Consider the following 21,415-nt stretch of genomic DNA (forward strand, 5'->3'; position numbering starts at 1 on the left):
TGAGGTTCCCCACTGAGCCTCAACAATGTGGCTGTGTTGCCCCCATCACATGGGGTCTGGTATTGCAACTCTTAAGAAAGCAAGGAGGTTCAACCAGGACAGACCCCCTAAGAAACGCTTTCAGCTACACGCACACAGCTGTGAACACCACACAAGGAAAGGCTTCCTTCCGCCCTTCGTCATAGGTGTGCTTTTGTTTCTATCTTCCCGAGCTGCTGTGATGTTCTCCAAACGTTCCTAACACAGGCGGAGGCCTGCCAGGTGTGACCAGCCCTCTCTGCCTCGGTGGAAGCTCCCCAGCATTCTGTTCGCCTTCCCAGCCACCAGCTTCGCCCAGGCGTGTCCCATTCCAGCAGCCAGGCCAGTGGAACCACTGCCATGGTGACGGATGATGTCACGCACAGCAGGCCCTGCAGGGTCACGGAAGGAGAGAGCCTGGCTCCTTGGAATGTGGGGACACTGGGGTGAGGGAAGGGTTCGTGCGGAGGGACCTATTTTTCTAACTCCGAGGAGGCCGGATGCATGCATGAGATGAAGGGTGTCACTGGGGGCCCAGCTACAGCCCACGCGGATGGTACTTCTCTGGGGATGTCACTTTTCTCAAGTTTCTAAGGTGGGCCTGGCCACAGCAGACCTTTACTGCAGATGTGAGGCAGCCTAGGGCAGTGCTGGCCCGTATAACTTCTGCAAATGTAAGTCTTGGTGGGGGGACACGAGAGAGAGGAGGTCTCTGCACTGACCCCTTTCCCCTCGGGCAAAGCAGACCCTCACGTCCAAGGCCCAGGCAAGGGGGCCACAGCTGGCATGTGAAGATAACAGGACAGGTTAATTCTGAGCTTCTGGGGGCTGGGGGCCTGGAAGGTAAGGGATTTTACAGGGTGCTTTTGAGCACGAGGGATTCCTCCTTACTCACCAAGGCAAAGCATGCAGTGAGAACCTCGCTGGGGAGGGAGGGGCCAGGTTCTCAGCTCCCCCTTCTCTGAGCCTCAGTTTCCCCCAGCATGAACGTGCTAGACTCTGCCAGCTTCCTTTGGCTTCTGAGATCCTAGGACACTTCGCCTTGATGGCCGCTCCCACCCCCCAACTTGTGTCAATGGCCATCAACACCACACAGCCGGGGCAGGACGAGCATGCTGGGGTCAGAGGTCCTGGGTTCTCTCCCTGCTCTGAGACCTGGGTGAGTCACTTACCTTCCTAGGCCTCAATTTCCTAGACAGTAAAAGGACCCCCACGTGCCAGGCATGGCCCTTTAGGGGTGTTTGTCACTTGATCCTCACAACCCCCTTAAGTCATTTCCCACGACAGACGAGGAAGCAGGCACCCAGTGAGATCAAGGAGCCTGGCCAAGCAGTGAGTGGCAGCGCCCACCTGGCCCCAGCACCCACCAGGCCTGGCACCCCGCTGCTCTGCTGTCTCCACAACCTACTGCCACCCCCCCCAAGCGATCCTGCGCAGCCCGGCCAGCCTCGCCTGCTCCTTGGAGCTGTGCTGGGGGTGGGTCCCGGGGAGGAGACTGAGGCTCAGAGGGTCCACTCACCAAGACCCGTGAAGCTCAAGTGGTGGGCCCTGGCCGGGCATCCCTAAGTCTGACCTTGAACCTCTCATAGTCATTTGTTAACCCCGTGGAAGCACCCTGTTGTGAACGGCTGAGTCTGCATTGATCCAGACAGCCCCTGGGTGGTCCAGCAGTCCACACCAGTCCCTCTGTCCCTGCAGCGGCCACTCAGTCCCAGGGGGCTTCCCGAGGTTTCCATTAGAGTTTGGCACTCTTGTGTGTAGCCCCCTTTTTGGTGGCTGCTGGGAGGGTGTGTGTGTGTGCGTGCACTCGTGTGTGCAAAAGGCAGAGCTCTTCAGGAATCTTCCATCAGTCACCCCCTCTTGCTCGCAGGATCCTCAGCCAACCCCAGACAGTCTTGCTCCACATGGTCAGATTTCCCCTCAGTCGAGCTCAGAAGACTGCAGGCCTGGCTGCAGATGGCCCAAAGCTAAGAGCCCTGGTGCAAATTTCCAGCCTGAGGGACCCTAGACAAACCTAGACTCAGGTGGGGAGGGTTAGACTTCAGCCTGTGTATGCGGATCCCAGGCGCTGCCAGCAGGGGGCCCCCCTTTCTCTTCCGGTCAACATTCCTGACCGGTCAGCAGCATCTACTGATTCTGGGAAAGGAGGGGTGGGCAGGTGGGAGCTGGGAGGGCCTGGCAAAGCACTCTGAATAAAAACCCACCAAAATGTTCTTCCAGCTCAACTTTGCTTTACAGATGGGGAAACTGAGGCCAAAAGAAGGAAAGGGAATACCCAGTATCACACAGTGAGTCAGCCCCAGTCTTCTGATTCTGAGGCCAACACACAGAAGTTGGGGTAAAAGCATGGGCTTTGGAGCCTGCCTGTCAAAGCCTCAGTTTTCCTCATCTGTAAAACGGGAGTATAATCATCTCTGCCCTACACAGAACAGACTGCCATATCCTGAGTGAACCAGCAGGTGCCGACCTTGAGCACGCGAGGAGGACGGAACCTTAGAGAGACACAGCTGCGGATGCAGCCCCAAATTCCAGTCCAGCCATCGCCCATTACCAGCCAGAGGGCCTTAGACCTGCATGCACCTCCTCTGAGCAAGTTCCCCCAGCTATTAAGGCTCATGGGACATTACCCCCCACACGCACACAGCAGGGGGCCACTAAATGCTATCGTTTCTTCCTGTCTTCCCACTCCCCAGGCTCCCAGGCCTGACCTGGCCCCAGGAGGCCTCGGAAAATACAGGTTGACTCGACCCACAGACTGCTGCCTGAGAAGAGGCCCAGGGCAGGGAGGAGGAGGAGGAGGAAGGCACAGCCCAGGGAAGCACGTTAAACGCCCACAGACTTACGACCTCAGGACAGCCATACGCCAGTTTATTTTGTTTGTTCCTGTTTGAAAGCTGAGCGAGGTGAGTTAAGAACAGGTTAGAGTTCAGCCTCCTTATAAAGATTAATAAGCAGGCTTGTGCCCCATTAAGAGGCACTCGGGTATGAGAGAAAGGCCAACTACATACTTGGGCAAGAGGCAGCTGGGAACACCTTACCCGCAGCGCCAGGCCGGGGTGGTCTGGGGTCTGGCCTGGGACAGTTCTGCTCCTCACGAATGGAAACCCTCTTTTTCATCTCACCACCTGGTATAAAGTGGGTTGGCCGGCTCCCGTGGCCAATGCGTGGCAGAACTGGCACTTGGCCCCAAGACTTTGACATTCAGGCTCATGATCTTTCCGGAATCCGTACGGCTCCTCTCTCCAAGTGCAGCCTGGAAAGTTAGGCAGCCTGAGCTTTCCAACCTCCTGGCTGGCGTAGAAAAGACAAATACCAGGAATACTGGTTCTCATTGTTCAATCCTGTGGCCATGCAGACATGACTAATCAATCACGCTCCAGAGGACCCTGGGTTGATTGGAGATGTCTGCCACAGCACAGGAATGAAATGCAGGTTTGCCAGCTCTGCCTCCGAGGGGGAGGCAGATGCCATCCCTGACTGATCAGACTTGGCATGTCTGAGAGTCTTGTCTGGCCAACGCTGCGCTAAATACCACTGCACCCCCTGGAACCAAGTCAACTCCATGTAACCAAAAGAGTAAGAAGCAATCCATTCAAGTGGCAGAAAACCAGTGCATTCACACCGATGAGATGGTGGCCAGTAAACTCCAACCTCCATGCTTGAAGGTCAGAGAGCAGATGGCCTTTCTTACTTGGGTCACAGGCAAATGAAGGATCACTGGGTTTACCTGTACATTTTTAGATTCATCCCTGACTAGCAACATATGCTTCTTGGGGGCAGACACCTGGCCTGCCTTGTTCACTACTGTATCTCCAGCATCTAGACTCGTGCCTGGCACATACTAAGTGCTCAGTAAATACTGACTGACTCGCATATGAAGGATGGAACCCTCCCCTGGGTTTTCTTAAATGTCTCTATTTTTCAACATCAGCAATTAATAACACTACCCAACCACATCTAAGGGCTTTGCATGGGTGCTGGTCAGAGCAGGTGTCCATAGAAGAGGGAACAAAGGAGAGATCTGGGCCCAGACACGGCTGGGGGAGCAGGCTCTGCAGTCAGAGACCTGGGTTCAAAGCCCGGCCCCACCATTCCCCAGCTGTGAGACTTGGGTGAGTTTCTTAACCTCTCTGGGCCTTTTTCCTCCTATAAAGTGAGGACCACAGCTCCTACCCCACCTACGGTGGTGAGCGTTAAACGAGAGCAGAAGCTCTGCATCACACCTGATGACGGCTTTGCTGAGCTGTATGTTCTCAGAGGGGACTGGGCACCCTGTTGGGGGAGTCTGAACAGAGGCTGCGGTTCCACTGAGTGCAATGATGCCTTGGAACCTGGGCAAGGGTCCTGGGAGGGGGGGCACGCTTTTATCAGCCATCTGCAGACATTCTCAAGCACAGATGCCCAGCAGCTCATAAGGAAAAAAACNCAGTAAACTCCAACCTCCATGCTTGAAGGTCAGAGAGCAGATGGCCTTTCTTACTTGGGTCACAGGCAAATGAAGGATCACTGGGTTTACCTGTACATTTTTAGATTCATCCCTAACTAGTAACATATGCTTCTTGGGGGCAGACACCTGGCCTGCCTTGTTCACTACTGTATCTCCAGCATCTAGACTCGTGCCTGGCACATAGTAAGTGCTCAGTAAATACTGACTGACTTGCATATGAAGGATGGAACCCTCCCCTGGGTTTTCTTAAATGTCTCTATTTTTCAACATCAGCAATTAATAACACTACCCAACCACATCTAAGGGCTTCGCATGGGTGCTGGACCGCTGGTCAGAGCAGGTGTCCATAGAAGAGGGAACAAAGGAGAGATCTGGGCCAGACATGGCTGGGGGAGCAGGCTCTGCAGTCAGAGACCTGGGTTCAAAGCCTGGCCCCACCATTCCCCAGCTGTGAGACCTTGGGTGAGTTTCTTAACCTCTCTGGGCCTTTTTCCTCCTATAAAGTGAGGACCACAGCTCCTACCCCACCTATGGTGGTGAGCGTTAAACGAGAGCAGAAGCTCTGCATCACACCTGATGATGGCTTTGCTGAGCTGTATGTTCTCGGTGGCGGCATAACAATTGCTTCAGAGGGGACTGGGCACCCTGTTGGGGGAGTCTGAACAGAGGTTGCGGTCCCACTGGGTGCAATGGTGCCTTGGAACCTGGGCAAGGGTCCCGGGAGGGGGGGCACGCTTTTATCAGCCATCTGCAGACATTCTCAAGCACAGATGCCCAGCAGCTCATAAGAAAAAAAACTCTAGGTGGGGGGGGGGATTAGATACGTGAAGATACAGTATAATCAGAGGAGCTGCAGTAGAGGCTTCTTGGGGGTTCGGGGGTGCAGTCAGGGCCTTTTGCAGGCTGTGCATGGTCCTTCCTGGGGGTAGGGCTCCGGTCCCTGCTGACCCCACCCTCAGCTGTGGGTCTGCTCAGAGCTCACCTGGAAGCCCCCAGGGTGGTGGCCCAGGGAGCCCGGCCCCCACTTCCTGCTGAGGGAAACGAGAGGGCGGACAGGGAGGAGGGCGTGCTTGTTTTCCAGCCTCCGAAGGCAAGTCCAGGAAAAGTCCTCCTTCCTCCGAATCACCACTAAAAATAGTGGCAGGGGACGGGCCCAGATCACTGACATTCCCGAGACTCAGGGGGCGTGGAGGTTTCTGGAAAAGAGGCATCAGCCACAGGCCCAGTGCCCCACACAATGAGGACTATTTTTAAAGGCTGTTGGTGTGTGAGGTCATCTTCAGGCAAGATGGCGGGCGGGCTTGGCCTCAGCGGAAGAGGAGGGGGAGGAGTTCGGAAGGCAACGGTTGGACGCCAGAGTGCAAGCCAGTGTGCTTGTATGGCCTTGGGGATGCACACATCCTCTCTGGATTTTGGTGTCATGCCCTCAAGATGGTATGGGAACCTTCAGGAAGCTGTGCTGAGCACCTGGGGCCTGGTCTCCAGCAGAGACCCCCTGGGACCGTCCGCGGACAGATGCAGGCGGCATGCTGGTGGCTGCGGCCAGGCTCTTCCCAGGTGAGTTCAGAAGGAGCCAGGCTGGACCCTCAAGGGTGCAGACCTGGGAGGTAGATGGTCTGGGCTCCAACCCCAGCTCTGCCATATGCACGCGCTCCAGAGCTGTGACTTGTAGCAAATTGCATTGTCCCCGTTTCTACAAGAACAGCCCCCACCTCAGCCTAGGTCCACAAGCACGCACCGAAGTGTTCCCCAAAGGGCCTGCATGAGTGCACACCAGCGCCCTCTGTGAAAGCTCCGCACTGGAGACGCTCTATCAGCGGAAGGGCCGTACCCATCATGGCCCCTTTTCACGGTGGGCCACTCAGTCTAGGGAGGAGGGGTGACTTACACTCACATACACAGCGTGAGTGAGCCATGCAGAGGAAACACCAAGGAAACCAGACACACAAGTGTGTGTACTGTATGATGCCCCGATAGCATGCGACACTAGCAAAACTCCTCCCAGGGGAGGAGTCAGGAAGAGCTGTCCACACCAGGGGACAGCGACAGAAAGGGGACACAGGAGGGCTTTCGGGGAGCTACTGAGGCTCAGCTACCAACGGTAGCTGAGTAGAGCTTCTTGATGTGGGTGCTGCTCATATGGACGTGTTTAGTCTTTGACAATGCACCAAGCTGTAAACTTGAGAGCTGCACTTTCCCGTTTGGATGTTATTCTTTCATAAAAAGCTTTAAACAGCCCTGGCTGGTATAGCTCAGTGGATTGAGCGCAGGCCTGCGAACCACAGTATCGTGGTTCGATTCCCAGTCAGGGCACATGCCTGGGTTGCAGGCCAGTTCCCAGCGGGGGGACCCACGAGAGGCAACCATACATTGATATTCTCTCCCTCTCCCCTTCCCTTCCCCTCTAAAGATAAATGAATAAATAAAGTATTTTAAAAAGTGTATAAAAAGCTTTAAACATTGTCCACCTCACAGGACTGGTTTTATACAGGCAACACACTCAGATGGTGTTCCACGCAGGGGCAGAGCTCAGGGGATGTCAGCCCTTTATCATCTGGGTGCCACCCCAGGAGACGGCAGCTCAATGTGTGGGCAAGGCGGGTGGCCCCTTCCCCATGAATCCTGCAGGTCCGCTGGGGCTGAGGAGGAACGTGAACTTGGGGTTGGTCCTGGGCTCGAAGCCCAGCTCCAACCCACGCGGACAAAGATGGCACCTCTCATGTGGGACTGAAAGGGAACTGAAGGGGGAAGATGCCCACAAAGGCACATGGACAGTGCTCACGTGATGTGAGTCAGTGTGGGCTGCCCCAGCCCTGGTGACGGTGACGGTGACGACAACAGTGGCAGCAGTTAACAACGACTGCGTGTTTTCTGTGGGTCAGGTACTGTTCTACATCTTCCATGTTTTCCCTGAATTTTCCTTCAGACTCATCCTGTGAGGCGGTTGCCATCCCGACCGCCAGTTTACAAATGAGGAAGCTGAGGCAGTTTGGTTGGACTGACCGGCTGGTACGTGGCGCCTGGCGCCTGACAGCCAGGGCGGACGCTGGCCTTAGCCGTGGAGAGTGGAGCCTAATGGCTCCATCGCATGAGATGTTCCAACTCCCTGCGGGCCCCTGGCCCAAGGTCCTTCTGGGAGACCTGCAGGGTCACCTCAGGGACCCAGGCCCGCTGCTGGGAAAACACAGGTCACAGCCCAGCTGGGACCTGCAGTGGGATGTCCAGGGTTTGGGTCCTCCTCTGCCTCCCACGAGCTGTGTGCCTTCGGGAAGCCGTGGGACCTCCCGGAGACTCAGCGTTCTGCTCTGTGCAATGGGCACGATACAATCCTGGCAGCCTTGCAGACTGAGAGAGAAGCGCCCGCAGGGGAGCTTCATCGGACACAGAGGGCGTCAGGGGCGTGGGGACAGCTGTTCAGCACGGCCGCCCACCTGGCTGCCCACCTGGCTGCCCACCTGTGCAGTCTGGGTGGATAAGCCTGGCCACGGACCCGAGCCACATTCTCACCCTTAGATTAGCGTGCGCCGCCACCAGACTCACATTCCGATCTTCACTCATGTGGCTCCTGGGGGGCCCGCTGCCAAAGCTTCCTATCTTGGCAGAGGGAGAAAAGGGCGTTTTATTAATCAACCCCCCAAAGCTTCAAAAGCAATGATTATGACTTCAAATTTCTGTTATTGTGCCTTTGAGGTCCTCCTCTTCTAGGGGGACGGCGACAGCAGTTAACAGAGGTGTGGCAGAGAGAAATCACAGACAGATGTCCTTGTCTTCTCGGGTTGCTCTGCCGTGCCGCCGGAAACTGGGGACCCTGGCCACCGCCACGCCCCAGCAAACGGCAGGTTCTTGTCGCCACCGGGGCTGGGGCCCTGAGCTCACTGACGCCACCCCTTTAATTGGCAGGGCGCACGAGATTTATGGCGGGACTGGAAATGTACTGTAATTAAGACCTCTATAAAATATTTAGACCGCATGCCCAGATATATCAATGATTATGTATTTAAATGTTAATGAATGTAATTAGATGAAAGATTAGCCAGGCCTGTCACTGACTAAAGACACGTTCAGGACTGATAAACTCTTGGACTGTGAAATTACATGTGTGAGCAGGCGTGTACACCTCGGCTTCTCTGATGGACTTCGATTCATGTTGTTGAAAAGAAACCCCCAAGGGTTGCCCAGAACATAGAAGGTAGAAGGGAGTCAGCAGACTAGGGGGAAGGCAGTGGGGTCAGAAGGGAGGACCCTGAGGAGCTCAGAGGATCCTTGGAAATTGTGAAAATCAAATGCGTGAGTGAGTATATGTAAAAATCTGCTTGCCTCCACGGATGGAGAACTTACTCCTTTTTTTTTTTAGAAAAAGATTTTATTCGTTTACTTTTAGAGAGAGGAGAAGGGAGGGAGAATGAGAAACATCAATATGAGAACGAAACATCGCTCAGTTGCCTCTTGCACTCCAACCAGGGGCCTGGCCCACAACCCAGGTATGTGCCCTGACCTGGATTTGAACCCATGACCTTTCAGTTCGCAGGATGACACACAACCAGCTGAGCCACGCCAGTCAGGGTGAGAAGTTACTACTCTTAGGATCAGCTGATTCATCTCACCCCACAGACAGGCCTGTAGGAATGTTTTATAGGGGTGATACTGGAGTCTCCCCCAGAATACCAACGGTTTAAATTCAATTACACAAAATGAAGGAGATCACGGCATCTGCAAAGGTTGTTTCAAAACAACATCATCTGGTAGGTCAAGAACGAGAGGAACAGGATTTTGCTATTGGGACTTATATTTACTCATCCGACAAAATCTTACTGTGGGCTGACTGTGCGCTGGGCATGGAGCCAGCTGCCGGGAGCCTGGGTCAGCAGGACAGACGAGGTCTTTATCCAGACGGAGACTGTGCTGGGGCAAAGATAAGAGGGCGGGGGGCGAAGCCGGGCGGGGGCCGGGGCCAGGTCCTGCGGGCCCTGTGCAGACCAGCCTGCTTTCCCCTGACGGATAGTGGAGGCCGCTCATGTCTCTTTCCTGTGGCGGCCACGGCTGGGAGCCTAAAACCACACACATTTATTCTCTTGTAGTTCTGGGGGCCAGGAGCCTGAAATCAGGGTGCGGCCGGCCCGTGCTGCCCTGAAGGCTCGAGGAAGATTCCTTCCTCGCCTCACCCAGCTTCTGGTGTCGCCGGCAAGCCCCGGTGTTCCTTGGTTTGTGGACGCACCACTCCCATGACTGCCTCCGTCTTCGCCTGTACTTCTCCCCTCTGGGTTCTCTCTCTCTCTCTCTCTTTTTAAATAAGGACACCTGTCCAGGGCAATCTCCTCTCAAGATCCTTGCCTGAATGACAGCTGCAAAGACCCTTTTTCCAAATAAGGTCCACTCACAGGTTCAGGTGGATGGATCCTCAGAGGAGCCCACAGAACCTGCCTTACGACCACTCTGTTGCCTTGTGGAGACTGGGTTGGGGACAAGCAGGGGGTCCAGGAAGGAGAGGGCGGTGGCCTGGAGTTGGGCGGTAGCAGTGCTGACACGGACATGGGTACAGCTAAGATACACTGAACAGGGGACTGTGCCTCTTCACTTTCCAGAAGGGAGGTGGTTCTCAGGAAACCCCTAAAGATGGGTGACTCAGTGGGACAGACAAGGCAAGGTGTACCCTGCCCTGCCCACACCAGCACTTTGCGCAGCAGGTGCCCCGCAGAGGAGAGGCAGAAACCCTGTCACTGCAGCTGGATGTCACCAGCGCACAGACAGCCACCGCAGACCCCACCCCCTAAGCAAGAGTGAGATCTAGCCACACCAAGCATTGGGAAGCCACATTTCTCCTTGACAAACAACTACCTGGCACTATGGGCTATACATCAGTCTCTCATGAGTTTGACTCCCATGAGTCTGTCGTGAGAAACCTGACTTTTTGGAGCTGAAGAGCCGAGTGTAGGACTGCAGCAAGGAAATGCCACCCGTTCGCCAGACATCAAACCCATCCAATTCATGTAAACCCTAAACAATTTAATAGTTACAGTGTTCACCGTGCGTCTACAGCATTCTAAGTACTTACTATATTCCTAATCTCCGCAGAAACCCTACGAAGAAGGTGCCATTGTGATGAACTATTATTACTCCCCCTTTACAGATGAGAAAACTGACTGACACAGAGGTTGTATCACGCAGCCAAGGTCCCACCACTGCGCAGCACCAGCCTGCAGAGCCGTACTTCTCATGACCCACGCAGACAGGTGAACCGGAGCCAGGAACTAAGTAAGAGGAAGGAATCTGGCCCGGAGGCTGGTCACAGACTGCCCAACTGTCCCGAGAGTTGCCAGCAGCTCTCCTCTAAGCGAGGGGCACGTGCCAAGACCTTTCCCAGGAGAACCGCATTCCCGACAGTGCCAAGTGCCTGTGCTGCGCCCCCCACCCCCATACGAGAAACACAAAGCAGAATTTCTGGGTCTCTTTCCCAGAGTGCCAGAGGAACTCTGCCTCTAAAAGTCAGTCCAGCAGAACCTGATGGGTTGATCGAAGACTTGGCCTGGAGACAAACTGACACCAAGACAAGCGACAGATTAGACAAAATTCTGCGGCCGCAGCAGCCATGACCACGCCTGCCCTCTGCTGCTGCTGTGGTTTTGCAAAACACCACCCTGGTCCTTCCCAGAAGCGCCGCGCGAGGAGGGCGCAGTGAGAACCTACAGCTCCACTTCGCAGATGTGGACATCGAGGCTCAGGAAGTGAGTCCCTTGCTCACAAATGGATCAGAGACCAGGCTGGATGTAAATCACAGACTTCTGATGAGGCAGATTTGAGCACATTCTCTCCTTTCCATACCCTCCGGTGTGGCGGAATCTGGGGGCTCCTGGGTGGAGGGAGCCTGAAGGATCTGAGTCTCATCCCGAAGGACCGAGGCTGTGACTTCAGCCCTTTTCCTGGACTCAAGAGTAAGTCCTACTTCCTGCTCAGCCTGGATGTAGGCTGGATGGGTGTGGATCTGGGCCCGTGTTTCCCCAGACAGAATCCTCCCCAGCAACGAGCTCCAGTTCCCGGAGGCTCACTCGAGCCTCCCTCCCGTGTTTCCCAAGATGTACTACTGTGTTGGGCTGTGAGACACAGAAGCAGAGCAAACCGACGGCTGGGCCAGCGAGGACTTTCTGAATGTGCCCCAGGGCCTTTGCACTCACCACCCACCCTGCCTGAAATGCCCCCTCCCACCCCCGAGCACAGGGCACATTTCCCTGCCTCCGTTCACGGTCATCTTTCCGGAGAGGCCTTTCCTGCGTCTCCTCATCTCTGAAACTGCTCTCTTCCCTGACCCCTCAGCACCGACTAGTTTCCTTTCTACACTTTGTTTCTACAGCCCTGTTCCACCTGACATCACGTACATTTTGCATTTGCTTGGTTATTGTCCAGCACAGGGGGGGATCTCGCCTTTCTGGTTTCCTGCTATGCACACGGCACTGAGACCATGGTCGGGCACATGGAAGGCACTCAGTAAATATCTGTGGAAGCATTTAAAATGGGCCACAGTGGAGGTGAGTGCAGGGTACGGGCAGGGCAGGAAGGCAGAACAGGTCTCCAACGAGAGAGGACCAGAGCTGCCAGGCTTGGCAAATGGAGCCGGGGTGGGGGGAAGGGGTCACTGCAGAAGAGGGGACAGTGTTAAAGCCACGGATGCATGCGGGCACCGGTGTGTCTGGGGAACCGCACTCGACCCCGCATCACCTGACCTTTGCTAAACTGGGAGTTGGGAAGAGCAGCTCCCAGTTGAGAAGCAGCTGACGGCTGGCACGGCTGCTCACAGGCCCCACCTGGAGCCATGGGCTGGGGCTCAGCAGTTTTTAAAGAGGGTCTGTTTCTGTGGGTACCTCCCTCCATCCAGATTCCTGAGCTGTGCCCTGCACTGGGCCTGGAGGAACCCAGGGTGGTTTAGTCACAGACCTAAGAGCTGGTGGGTGGGAGACATAAACAGGCTTATGTCTCCAACCCAGAGGGGAGGTGTCACCTGTGCTCCGGGCCCCCACCCCTGCCAGAGATGGAAAAGACTTGGGCTTCACCAGTTCCATTTCAGACAGTTTTCCAGCACAGAAGACACACCCATCTCTGGGAGGTTCTTAGAACAGGGTGCTCTTTCTCTACCCGCAGGAGGCTGGAGCCCGTCACCTGGTTTAAGTCCCAGCCCATCTAGTCGCTAGCTGGGCGACGCTGGGTGAGTCTCTTGCCTTCTCTGTGCCTCTATCTGTTCATCTATAACCCGGTGTGCCCTGTGTCAGCCTCACAGGACACACAGAATTTCTGCTTTTGAGGACTTCACAGCCAGATCAACAAGAAGGTCTGAGTACAAATGATGAGAGTCACGTCTGCGTATTTTGCTCATTTACTCACTCATTTACTCATTCACTCACTCATTCGGGTGAACTTTATCAGCTACACTGAGTCTGGCACCACACAAACACAGAAAAAAAATACCTGGAGTGTCTTGAGTAAGAGCCCGAGGCAGTGAGGAGCTCCAATAGAGGCTGTGGGCAGACCAGCCCTGGGGAGGAGGACGGTGGTCAGACAGAGCTCATGAGCTGCACAGACCCCTGGAAAGGCCTCTGGAAAGAGGCAGGACTGGGCTTCTCCCAGACTCCTGCTGGCAGGCAATGAAGCGACCAACTCCCTCCGGAGGCTGCGTGTCCTGGTGCCCATGGCACCAGGCACTTTGCCAGACCTCGGGCATTTGGGACAGGGCAAGCAGACAGACCGTGTCCTCAGCCCCGACTGGAGGCCTGCACTCCGGAGGTAACATGAGCCCACAGTCACTCTGCCTCTGCCCTGCGCGCTGTGTGGAGCGCCCGGGCTCTCACACCCACTGGCTCCATAAACGGGCCGGTCCAAGTCTCCGGGGCTCTGTCTTGTCAGCAAGGTGGGCACGACCCTCCTGTTTCTGCAAAGGCTGAGCAGGGGCTGTGAGACCCCCTTTGGTGCTCACCAACATGCTGATGCCTACAACACCTGCCCAGCACCTTGCTCTGTCTCGGTGGACACACCATTCTGGTCGTCTGAGCTTTCTGAGTGGTCGAGCCCTTTACAAATGCAATACGCAAACCGCTTCCTGATGGGTGACCAACTCAGCGATGACAGTGAAGGATCCAACTCACTGGAAAGCTGGGAAATAAAGGGGGGAAAGTGGGGCCTTTACCCTGCCCTCCTGTGTGAGCTGTACCTGAGGATAACAGGGAGGAACCCCGCTGCTATGCGAAGAAGGAGCAACCCATGAGGATGCCACCACCCTGCCTCTTTTGCTTCCTGAAGGCTGCGGCTCAGGCACTGCATGTCCTGGGCCACCCGCATCACAAAAGGCACAACCAGGGAGCACGTGTCTCCAGAGGGAGGGAGGACCCAACATCTCCTCTGAAGGAATTTTGCAAAAAAAAAAAAAAAAGTGGAGCCAATGGCCGAGCATGTACAGGCACTGCCAATGCACAAGAAATGCAAAGGGCAGAGGCACACGCTGAACCATGCCCCGAGGATGCCCTCAGCAAACTCCAGGTCCTGGGAAACACACCAGACACACACAGCTCCTCCACTGAATAATTAGCAGGAATACTAATCAAAAAAACAAAACAAAGAGGAGCCTTTAGATTACAAAACACTTGAACCAATCACACTGCGTGGATCTTATTTGGACCCCGAGTCCAACCAAGTTTAAAACATGAATTTAGGAGCCAACTGGAGATGTAAATCATGACTGGATATCTGTTTTTTTTTTTTAGGTGTGGTAATAGTGTGGAGGTTATTTTTTTAAGAGTCCCTCTCTTTGACAGTGACATATGGAAGTATTTATAGTGGACACGACGTGTCTCAGATAGGCTTCTCAGTAACACGGGGGGAAGGGAGTGGATGAGGTGGGCCAGGATCGGCCGGGGGTGACCTATTGGGGACAGTCATGGGCACAAGGGACCCATCCCACGGCTCCATGGAGCAGTGACTGAAACGTTCCATTAAAAAATGCCACCAAGACAAGCAGCGGACAATTTATGCCTCTGCCGAGTCTCCCGAGGTCAGCGCCCCGGCGCCGGGCGATGCTGGCTCCTTCGGCAGTCCCTCCCTCTCCCTCCTGGGCCGCGTGGCTGACAGCTGCCTCACCTGCAGGGGCCCTTGCCACTGCCACCACCTCTCCTCGGAGCTGCCGGGGGCTTGACAGCCGCACCTGCCTCCTCAGAGTTCTCTGGGAAGTATGCGTCTCCCTCGCTCCAGCCCGGAGAGGTGCCCGGAGCTGTGACTTCGGTTCTGCCTGTCCCCAGGTTCACTTCATTTCCTTCCCCTGCAGAGCCCTGATGGCCCCTGAGAGCGTGGGGCGTGTGGGGCCACAGTGCTTCCCTCATTTCCACCTGGATTTGGGGTACAAGAGGGAGGAGCCGCTGGTGCTAACACCCACAGGCACAGCCTCTGCGGCACATCACCCCAGGCTCCAGCCCTGTCTCTGGTTTAAAAACGGTCCCTGCCTTCTCAGACACGGTGGAAGGCAGGCGCGGGCTGCTCCAGTTCCCGGTGGCCTTGGGTCCCTGGGCGGGGGGGGGGCTGGCTAAGCTGCAGGGCAGGGGGCCTGCAGGTGACCCTGAAAAACTGCCAACTCAGCTCGTAGGATTAATTTTTTTCTTCTGCAGAGAGAAAAGTGGTTGACCTCTTAAGGAAACAAAAGTGAAGAATTTCCCGGCCAATTGTCTGGGGGGAATAACAGGAACTAAGCTAGTAACAGCCCAAACAAACAGCACTCAGTGATGAGGACAGGCCTTTGGGACAGGACCAGAAGGGAGCGAGTGGGACCTCAGCATTGTCTCGCACTGTCCCCACCACCGCCACTGCAACTCTGCTGTCCCTGCCCGGGGCGCTGGGGCCCACAGAGGACCTGGGCTGACTCTCATGATAGCGGCAGTGTCTTATATAGACCTTGAACTTGAAAGGTACATGGGGCAAGGATTTAAAAGGCTTAGACGGAGAGCCAGACACCAAGGCTGGAGGCCCTGTGACACACTGGACAGGTCACCAAACCTCTGATCTCTGATCCTGCTCATTCGACCCTGCAAAGACTGGGTGATGACGTTAAGGCTCACGGACAATGACATCTGTGAAGTGCTCTGCCAAAGCTGAAGTGATGTGTGGACACGGTGGGGCACGGTCGTTCCTCCTCACGGCAACATCACTCATCTGCACACAGCTCGGTGAGTACCACTTCCCCATTGTACGGAGAGGCAAGGGAAGGCTTGGGGGGCTTCAGCGACCTGCCTCTGGTCACACAGCTGGTGAGAGCCCAGGTCTCCTCCTTCAGAGACCTGCATGGCCCAGGGGCCTCCTGCAGACCGTGCAACCTCAGGCCCCTCACTGGCTTGGGAAAGAATGCCTGTCCTTCACAAGGCTGGCAGCTGGGGTCCAGCATCACAGCCAGGTCCCAGGCTCTGAGACAGTGACCTCTGGCCCCATTCACGGACCTACAGTAATGAGCTTAGGGCTGAGCCCCCAGGGAAAGCTGCTACCCACTCCCGTGGGCCATAGCTGAAGACAAAGTTTCTGGATCCTCCCCAAGCCTCATGGACAAAACAGTTACTAACGTGGGAAGGAGGCAGGGAGGCGAGTCCTCTGCGCCCTCCGGAACTCAGCAGGAGTTCTGCTGGCCCCTGCAGGCGGCCAATCCTGCTCACAGGGCCACCTTAGCACTGAGCTCCCGCCCTGTGCTGCCGAGGGGGCACCAAGCCTCTGCACACGGGCGACGCTCTGAGCTGGTAAACCGACCAGGGACAAAACTTCTTATGCAAATTGAAGCCAAGGAGTTTAGCGGGTGGCGGTGCGGCAATCAAATCTGTTGGCAAGCAGTGACGTGGGGAAATGAGGAGTGCACGCTGTTCCCAAACAGTCTCCTCCGGTTTGGAATTACCCACTTTGCAGGGCCTCTTAAACATCTGCTGGGAAGGCAGGCAGGCAGGCGAGGCACCTGCCCCGCCCTGCAGAAGCCCAGCCAGGACCTCCCTCCCGCTCCAGGGGAGTCCAGACACAGGCAGCCGGCCCTGGCCTGAAAAGTAGGCTCTCCCGCTTCCTGGCCAATGGCTCTGTGCCTCGATGTGCTCATCTGCAATGTGGGACCCCAAAGCCTAGGCCTCGTAGGACTGTTCGCCCGCTGGGTCTGGAGTGACAGCTTGGGCTCAGAGTCCTGACCCTGCAGCTCACTGATGACAGTTTTCTCCATAGTTACTGGGGGGTAATTATACTAATACCAGCAGTTGCCACGTACAGGCTTGTACAAAGGGTTGCAGGCATTCTGCACCTATTAACTCATTGAATCCCCAGCCAGCCCTGCAGGCAGGCCCTATTGCCCTTCCCACTTCCCAGCTGGAGAACCTGGTGCGGTCTCTATGGTGATGTCACAGACCACACCTGAGTGCAAGCTGGAACTGACAGCTGGGCGCCCGCACCCCAGCGTCTGGTTCCCCAGGCTGGCCCACCTCCCGAGTGGCCTCAGGGCTGTCCCCAAAAGCTTCCTGAGTGCCTGTTGGGTTCCTCGCAGGATGCAGCCTCTACAAGGCATGGAGCTATAGAGTTGTTGTTATCAGAGGCATCATCTCTCCCCTGGAAGGTTGTAGAACTGCAATTTCTGGAGCTTTCGACCCTTCTTCCTGTCTTTTCTTCTTAGCACCTACTGACATATTTTCCTTATTTATCTTATTTTGTATCCCGCAGCCCAGGCTGAATGTCCTCTCTGTGAGGACGGGTGTTTTCCTCTGCTGAACCCTTGGTGCCGGGCACAGTGCCTGGCACCAAGTAGCTGCCTAATAAACACCTGTGGACTGAGTAAGTGAATGACCATCACTGCCCTCGCTCCATAGCCAACCCACCGGATTCGGCTGACACCTGGGCAGTCGCTGTGGACAGGATGAGATGTGATGGGGGGGCGGGCGGGGCGGGTCACACTGTACACAGCCTGGCCCATCACTGTGAGGACCTGCCCAGCCCAGATTTCTCTTGCTCACATCCTGTCCGATGCCTGTAGGACTTAGCAAGCACCTGCTAGGTCACCGCCCTCCGCAGGCCGGAGAGGCCCCCACCTGCCCTCAGCCCAGCAGAGTCCCAGCTCAGAGCTGTTATGTTCAGGAGAGTGCAAGCCAACCGCCTGCACCCAGTCTCATATCAGGCCAGGGATTCCTCCTGTTTAAACCAGGTGCTGAGTGCAAATGTTTTGTGAACTCTAAAGTGTCTGGCTTTTGGTTCTTGTCCATGAAGAGTCCACTGGGACCCCTTGACTCACTCGTGGTGGGGGTGGCGGAGCCCTGCTGAACCAGAGGCCTCGTGGCAGGAGAACCTGTCTCTGAGCACAGCTCCCAGACCGAGGGCCACCCCAGGACCTGCCTGCCTTCACATGCACCTGAGCCCAGCATGGGGTAAGCACAAGGAACACGAAAAAAGCAAGTGCCACCGTGGTCCGCCGGGACGTCAGCCTCACTGCAGAAAAGACAAGCCAGTGGGGTACTGACTCCCTGGCTGCTGTGGCACAGACACCAAACTGCTTCAGGTTGAAGTTCAAACTCAGAAGGAAAAAGGGAGCCCGGGGAAGGTGGAACAGAGTCAGCAGGGGCGGATGGCCCCTGCCCTGGGACCGTGCTGCCAACGCCAACCTGGCCTCGGTTTGGGCTCGGGCAGGCTGGATCTCTGGAAGCAGGTATGTGGCCCCGGCAACCCCACAGGCAAAATCTACAGGACAAATGAAAAGAATGTTTTTTCCAAATAAAACCAATGACCGTTTCAAAGAACGGAAGCCTGTGAGGTACAGGAGTCTTTGTGCTTGACAACGTCCTATACTCTGGGCCCAGCTTCCACGACCTCCTCAACTCGTAAGGGGCTGTGAGCTCCCGAACGAGAGAGCTAAGAGAATGAGCCCCATACGCAGCAACGCTAATGGACACTGGGTCTGCAGGCACCAGGCCGTGTTGTTTCGGTGCATCCTCACAGCTCCTGCTGGGCGGTGCTATTATCACACCCATTTCACAGATTAGGAGACTGAGGCACGAGAGCTAAGGGACTCGGATGCCATAAAGGGCAGTGCTGGAAGCACCTCTGACTTCAGGCTGTTTCCCCAGAGACTGCAGTCCTGTCCTCTTGAGGACGGTGAACAAATTCACCAAACACCTGCTGCATGCCTGGCCCAGCACCAGGGGACTCGCCCACCTTAGCTTATCTAACTTTCAAAAGAAAACCGTCCCCACTTTACAGGCGAGGGAGCTGACGTTCTGAGAGGTCAAGTCACTTGCCCACGTAACAGTTAGACAGTGGCTGGACTGAGAAGGGGAGCATGCGTGGGGGCTCCAGAGTCCACATGGTCTCCCTTCCACGCTCCCGTCTGCACACGGCCCAGAGCCTCCCCACAGGGCTCGTGCTCGGCTCTAGGAAGCCTGCAGGCATAACACGCACGGATGTTTCACGGGGCTGCAGGGGGAGAAAAGACACTGCCAACGAAAGTGCTGCCTCACCTGGGGAAGGGCTACACCCTGATGTGCAGACCCGCTGAGATGCGAAAAGCGCGCCCATGGAGGAAATGCGGGACCTCCGCACGTGACCTAAGACAGCCTCGTGAGATGGCCCTGATTATCATGTGCATGAGGACATGGAGGCTCTGCTCGGCGGGGGGATGAGCCCAGGGTAACTCGGCTCATAGAGGCCGAGTTTGGACACTTGGCCTCATATCCGTCCACCTCACTGAGCTATGTCTTTGACCCAGGAACTCCTGGCACCTTCCACAGTACCTAGAGCACAGGAGCCTCAGAGGAAATGTCCCTTAGAGAGGAAGGAAGGAAGGAAGGAAGGAAGGAAGGTTGCTTTGTTGCTCCCCATCAGGGTCAGGGGGGCTCAGGCTTGCCACCTGTGAGCTGATGCCACCAGCCCAGGTGTAAGCCAGGATTTGGGACATGAAAGAGGCTGCTCCTGAAGCACCCCAGGTGGGGAGGACCGAGAATGATACCTGGGCACAGGGGGTGGGAACCCGCTTCTGTGTACCAGGGGCTGGTGCAGCAGGCAGGTGTGTTTTACCTAAAACACACCTGTGGGAACATTATCCGACAGCTGAGTGGGGGGTGGGGTGGGGGTGTCTGCGTGGGCTGGCCCTGAGCCGAGTGGCCAGCAAAGGACAACGCTATGACACGCACAACAAAGGAGCCCCCTCCCGCCGCCACTTCCACAGCCCTGCTTTTACAGTGGTGCCCGAGCGTGGAGGACCCTGCCCGAAGAACAGCCCGGAAAGGTGCCATCCCTCTGGTGGCCCGCAGGTGGCCAAACCCACGGGGCAGGATGGATTTTCTGTATTCTTTTAAGACAGCTTCACGGAGGTATAACCGACAGAGTGGACAACCTACACGGTACTGAAAGCACTTAATTAGATGCATCTGGATTATGTGTAGATGCTTGGACCTCCCCCCCCCACAACCAACAAGGTCAAGATGGATTCTGAGCTGGGTCCCCAACACCGGTCGGTCACCACGCACCTCTGCCGACGGGCAGCAGAAATGGCTGCAGATAACAGGCACTGAGTGCCTACCGAGATCCAGGTGCTTGGCGTTTTACCTGTGTCCGCTGAGGGAGGAGGGTAGGGAACTCACGGGTGCCAGGCGACTCAAGTCCCAGTCCCAGTCCCAGGCCTGCCCCTTCCCCTGGGTGTGGCTTGGGCACCTTCCTCTACCACCCAGTGCCGTCCCTCACCTGAGGGTCACCGGCGCACCCAGCGCAGAGGTGGTGTGCGGAGGAGTCAGAGGGTGAACGTCCGCCCAGAGAACCCAGGACAGCCCCCGGCGCATGGTAAGTGCTTCCTGGGTCAAATGAAGATGACGCAGATGTTGATTTATTTTTAAAAATAGACAGTGAAGTGACTCATCTGAGGTCATTGAGATGACTGGCTGAAGCAGGCTTCCACACAGGCCGTCGGGGCTCCTAACCAACCCTGATGCTGTCCTCTCCGGGACACGGGAAGCTCAGAGCCTGACACAACTGGGACCCTCGCCTCTGGGGCTGCAGACCTGCCGGCCGCTGCCCAAACTGGCCAGGCGACGGTGCGAGCAGGTCTCGTGCACAGGCCGCTCTCTGATGACCCCGCTGAGCCCAACCCTCCCTTCTGACAACCTGCGCCTCACAAACATGGCCGGTGCGTCTTGCCCGGGAGAGGGAACATCTGAGACCCATTTCTGGGCCTCTTTTCCCTCAAACCTCCCCGGAGGCTTCCTGCCTCCGATGTGTCCTCTTTGAGGTCCAGGGGTTTCAGCCCCCAGCAAAGTGGCCGGTTAGAATTTCAGCTCTGCGGGGCCCAGTGGGATGCCGCAGGCAGAAACCACGTCCAGCCCTGAGTCACCCACGGTGGACAGACAGTGATCCTCAGGCTCCTCTCAAATGATGGTAAGGCAGAGGGAAAAGGCTGCTGCATCTAATAGAGGTGGACCCCGAGTTGTGCACAAGAGCATGGCCACGTTCATCAGCAGCACTGTGGGTCAGGCTCTGGGCTCATGGTCCTGGGGGCACTGTTCGCCCCTCTTACAGACGGGGAAACTGAGGCTCGCAGGTACCTACAACTTGGCCGAACTTCGCCGGCAGCTTCCCTGCATTTGTGAAGTGGGAATTTGGATCCAGGCTTCCCTAACATCGATCCAAACACACAACCGCTGAGCGAAGAGAAGCCAACAATGCGCAGGACCAAGTAACGTTTTCGTGCTCACTGCCTGCCAGGGACTGACTGGGGCAGAGGCTCACACCGTCCAAACTCGTCCCCGACGTTTCCAGGAAGAACGACTCTCGTTCACAGCTGTATTACTGGAGGCTTGGAGGGCGGGGGGGCCAGGCAGGATGTGAACACAGGTGGCGTCACACTGGCTCCCACAGGACACCCTGCAGCTCTAGCTCGAAGTGAGGTGCCCCAGGGAGGCAGGGGGGGCTGGCTGCGTATGAGGTTCCTGG

At 56.2% G+C, this 21,415-nt stretch overlaps 1 protein-coding gene and 1 long non-coding RNA gene across 3 annotated transcripts in view; one reads left to right on the forward strand and one right to left on the reverse strand.

Moving 5' to 3' along the window:
• Positions 1-21,415, reverse strand: part of KAZN (kazrin, periplakin interacting protein) — a 390,124-nt gene that overhangs the window by 54,116 nt on the left and 314,593 nt on the right. The window lies entirely within an intron of this gene.
• On the forward strand, positions 15,107-17,267 carry LOC118986326 (uncharacterized). The gene is made up of 2 exons (XR_005066343.1): positions 15,107-15,657; positions 17,168-17,267. It is a non-coding gene; the product is annotated as an uncharacterized LOC118986326 (long non-coding RNA).

Source organism: Sturnira hondurensis, unplaced genomic scaffold (assembly GCF_014824575.4).
Source record: "Sturnira hondurensis isolate 20B ecotype Veracruz unplaced genomic scaffold, ASM1482457v3 Scaffold0004257, whole genome shotgun sequence".
Taxonomy (NCBI): domain Eukaryota; kingdom Metazoa; phylum Chordata; class Mammalia; order Chiroptera; family Phyllostomidae; genus Sturnira; species Sturnira hondurensis.